The following is a 4706-nucleotide window of genomic DNA, read 5'->3' as shown; positions in this document are numbered from 1 at the left end:
ATATAGTTTTCCTTTTACTTGTACATGCATTTGTGTCTCTTAAATGTTTATTTTTAATTATTTTTAAATCATTTTCCCCCACAAATCTTTTTATTTCCATGTGTGTAAAAACAGTAACATTTAAATTATGTGCTTAAAGATATAATTTATATGAAGGTTAATTAAATCACAAAACATGAGGTAAAGTTCTCCTTTCTTAATTTAATTGGTGCATTTTAAAAGTATTTATTTATTGGTCCACTTACATTTCTGCTTTTATTTCTAATTCTGACAGATTCAGTCCTCCACAGACACAAATTGGACTGAGGCAGACCCAGTTGTGCTTAGTGAGAAACACCAGCAGTTCAGTTTACAGCCACAAGGAGGCGACACAATCCTTATATTCAAACCAACATCAGAGTTCTGGGGAAGTCAGCAGTGTGGAAAAAAAAACACATTTTAATGTGTGAAAGCTTAATAAGATGTTAATACAGAACATCTCTGAGGCTGATGCATCAGCTGTGTGGTGAGAGAAGATTTATCTTCTCTGGGTTTTGCTGGAGGCAGCAAGGAGAAGGTTTGAATGAGCTGAAGACTTTGGCTTGGAGGTTTGCCACAATGGTTAACCTTCTCCCTCTGTAATGACCATATCTGCTTCTCTCGGCTCCACAAGCCTCGCTCCGTGCCCCCAAATGACATCAGAAAGAGAGGCGGTTAATGCTTCGTCTCTATAAAYGCTCAGTCCCCTGTAATCCTGATAAATGAATAAAACTGGGTGTGTTTTAATAGATTCCACAGACTCTTAACTGGAAGAGTTTTGTTTAATCAGCGGGGCTGTGGCCATGAGGTCACAGAGAAACTTTCAAACACAGGAAAATAAAATGATTCGGAAAGATGCAGAAGTTTGAATCCAGCTGTTAATTTTATTCAGTATGTCTGCCTTTGTTTTGACAGTTTGGGAAGTTTAAACTGAGTAAGTCAGACAGGCTGCTTTTAGGAGGGGGTGAGGTTGACCTGAGGGGGTCCAAAGACACGCATTCCATTTCAAATTAAATGCTAATGAAGTTTGAAAATAAGCTCGCCTGCATTGGCTGAACTCCCAGGAGACTCAGCTCATCCACGTCCATCATCACCTGTGGATCATCTAACGCAAAAATCCAAACTTCACTATTTATTTATTTATTTATTTATTTATTTATTTATTTATTTATTTATTTATTTATTTATTTATTTATTTATTTATTTTCAGTAACTGAGCTGCCAATCAAACTAACTGGAATTGAACATGAGACATTCTGGGTGAGAGTTTGCCACAGAGCATCCAATAAAACCAACCGAGTGGTCAACGTCTAGCTGTCAAACAACAGATGGAAATAAAATAGCAGCCCACAAGAGCTGTAAAACTGCTGGGCCCAACAAAAATACAAAATGACCTTTAGCTTGTGTTCAGCTTCACACACCCAATGCCAGCCTTTGACTCAGCACAAATTAAGTTTGCACATAATAAGAGGAAGCTGGTCGGCTTATTTCAGGCATTTTTCCACTTCGGTCAACTGAAGAGGAGGCTGCACTCTTCATCCCTTTGAGAAGACCAAGAGTCAGAGGCAGCCAGGAGGCAAAAYGACCAATAGATGGTGCTTAGGTCTAATGTGGAAAAAGCTTTGACCAACTTTCAAAACTTTAGACAAACTTTGATTTTTAGGAGAAGCTTTGACATTTCAAGAGAAAAAACGTTAAATGAAACTAAAAATGAAAAAAAGAAAATAATCATGTTTAAAAATTATAATTCAACGTAATGATATGATAATAAATCAATAATTGTTCAAAAGGATTTGCAGAAATGTGTTATTCCCAAGAAGCAGTTAATGATTGTGCCATGAAAAGCACCTAAAGAGAAAATTTTGAAAATATTTAAACATATTCAGAAACAAAAATCAAGTTGGTTCCAGAACCCAAAATATTTGATCTACGGGTAAAAGAAGTAACACTGAAAGAGAAGCTGTTTGAAATGTGAAATGATGAAAAAACAAAACAAAAAAACTACAAAAAATACCCTGAAAATTGTGATCATTAGGAGACAAACCTGCTCGCATCCGATTGATGGTTTCCTCCAGTGTTTTCTTTGCTCTCCTTGGGTTTGGACACAAATATGATTCCAGTGGTGAGAAAAAAAGATGTCAGAATATCCTAGATGTGCTGGTGTCAGCAGGGTGACAGCTGCTTTCTCCTCATCGCTCCTTCAGAGAGTCTGAGAGGAAGGAGCCTCWGCCGGGGCGCTCAGCCCAGGCTGCACTTGATGCTGAGGAGGGAGGGAGAACCAAAGGGAGGGGGGAGGGGAGGAAGAGCAGCAAATATGAAAGAAACTTTTTTTCTTTCAGACAAAAGCTGTTCACAAAAGGGCGGGGCCAAATGCAACCCAAAGTGTGAACTGTGGAGGGGGGTGAAGTTGGAGGTCTCAGATCTCCTTTCAGGCTGCAGCTCAGAGAGAAAACACATTCACCTCACTGAGTGAACTCTGCAGACTGASACTGAATCACTTCTGAGTCCACAGTGGGACGTGTGAGTCCCACTGTCTGCAGCACTTTCATCATAGTTGCATTTCAAGATGCAGCATGATGGATGTTGTCTTCAAGCTGGCTAATATGTGACCAACCCTGAGCTGATGGCCCCACTATAATAAAACCATCTGTTAATTGTACTTTTATTACTTCATTTAGTTTTTTTGAGTCATTATTTCATATAACATAACACAGCTGTCAAACTATTCAAACTTCAGTTTATTTTTCCACCTGTACATAAGCATAGCTTCTTTACTCAGAGATAAAAACTTAAATTTCTATTACTATTATCTTAAATATGATTCAATTCTTAATGAGTATTTTGGTCAATTTAAGGGAGGTTTTATTGAAAATGTAATCAGTATCTTACCTGTTGTAGATAGCCTTTTGCTTGACTTCAGTTTGGAGGAACAGAGTTAAAATGTGACAGGACTGAAGGTCAGATTTTACTGGGCTGTGAATTTTAAGAACCCATTTGGCATCTACAAATTCAACACATTCTCACTCATGACTCGTTACATAATTACGTTTGTCAAAGGTTCCCTCTGCATCAGGTTTTGACGCATCTGGTAACCCCCTCGCGTATGTTATTGACAAGAAGAGAACAAAGAGGAACAGCCCATTGTCACTTTTTTTGGGAAAAGTGTAGAAAATGCACTACAAGTAACTCTCACAAACCCTAAATTTAACTTATATTATCCTTAGACATCCTATCCTTGAACTCACTACCTAAAACTAACCAGTAATCCTGATCCCTAACGTTAACCACGGACCCCAACCCAAAGATCCAATGTGGCGCAAACACAGAAAAGCTCTCTGCATCAACAACTGATGCGAGGGGGTTACCTGACGCGTCAAAACCGGACRCAGAAGGAACCTTGGAAAAGCATCAGTATGTGATGAGTCGGGAGTGAGAATGTGTTTAAAAAAAATTGTGGGAAAATTAAGACAATTTAAAAAAAGTAATTACATGGCCTTCTACATTTTTTAAACAAAAATGAACACCTTTGGCCTGCATTTGAATTAACCTTTAGCTTGTTATTCCTTTTGGATGTAAACTCTATTTCTCAAAGTTTGTTTGTCTCTTTATGTCTGTATGCCCATGTGTACAGCAGTCTATAAGTATTATATAAATATTTTGATATAACACTTATTTTATAATGGTTTTATATTTAAAGTTTATTTCTCTCTCTCTCTCTCTCTCTCTCATATTTTGCGTGGTTACATGTTTTCACACTAAAAGAGCCTTCAGCACATGTAGACAAGGACAGCCTGACAGAATGAACCTCGGAGGTCTTGGCGAGTCGACCCGCAGCCTTGAATGAGGKTTGTGTTGAAGGCTTTTCTTAAATGAAGCCAAGATGTAAAGCAAAAGGCTTTTAGCTGACGGATGAAAAATCCAACAGCAGGGAGCTGAAATCTCAATGAACCAAGAAAAAACATGGAAGTATGTGTGTGTAATGAGTTTGTGTGTGTATGAAATGAGGGAGGGTTATGACACACATCTGGCCTTAGAGGCCTGAGGAATCCCAGAATATTATTTTGAATGGACACCAGTTTTTGAGTACTGACCTCTGTGAATCACTCTGATGTGCTGCACCTGTTCTCCACCACATGTGGGAGAACGATGCCTGGGTGGGCCGGCACACCTGACCGCCGCGTCGACTGACGCTTTCATTTATGTGGGTGGTGATCACACATCTGTGCGTGCACGTTCCACATGCATCTACAGATGTCTGGGTGGGGTCCATGCTGCTAATGAAATGTTGGTTTTATGAGACTGACCCACCGGCCAATGAAAACACACTTCAGGAACTGTAAACACACAGAAGTGCTTGGCAGAGTGAGGCCTGACAGCCTGTAAACTGTTCAGAAATGTCTTTAATTCTCTTTATTTTTCTTATTTATTTTAGTGGATTTTTTGCTGTCACATCTGATGGTGGTTTACCATCAACACCTCTCAAACTACAGAGTTGTTTGAAACATTTTGAAGGGTGCCAATGTAGCTGTTGCCTGAAATTGCAGCCTGCACGAACAGTCTGCTTCTTCTTTYAGCTGTTCCCTCGTCAGGACTCGACAGTCATCCTCTTTCAGCTCACTCTGTTCTCACTCCAGTTACTTCCATGTCCTCTCTAACCGACCTTAGCAAAGCCAAAAAAAAAAAAAAAA

At 39.2% G+C, this 4706-nt stretch overlaps 1 protein-coding gene across 1 annotated transcript in view; it reads right to left on the bottom strand.

Annotated features, from left to right (window-relative positions):
• The window catches only part of prss35 (serine protease 35), a 9011-nt gene extending 6745 nt beyond the window's left edge, over positions 1-2266 (bottom strand). Inside the window, exon 1 of the mRNA XM_014030842.1 lies at positions 2063-2266. The gene's annotated coding sequence lies outside the window, so the exon portion shown is untranslated. The remainder of the gene's footprint in view (positions 1-2062) is intronic.
• Positions 2267-4706: the final 2440 nt, after the last annotated feature.

Source organism: Austrofundulus limnaeus, unplaced genomic scaffold (genome assembly GCF_001266775.1).
Source record: "Austrofundulus limnaeus strain Quisiro unplaced genomic scaffold, Austrofundulus_limnaeus-1.0 Scaffold1127, whole genome shotgun sequence".
Classification (NCBI taxonomy): domain Eukaryota; kingdom Metazoa; phylum Chordata; class Actinopteri; order Cyprinodontiformes; family Rivulidae; genus Austrofundulus; species Austrofundulus limnaeus.
The sequence above is the reverse complement of the archived record's forward strand: the minus strand, read 5'-3'. Positions and strand labels throughout refer to the sequence as shown.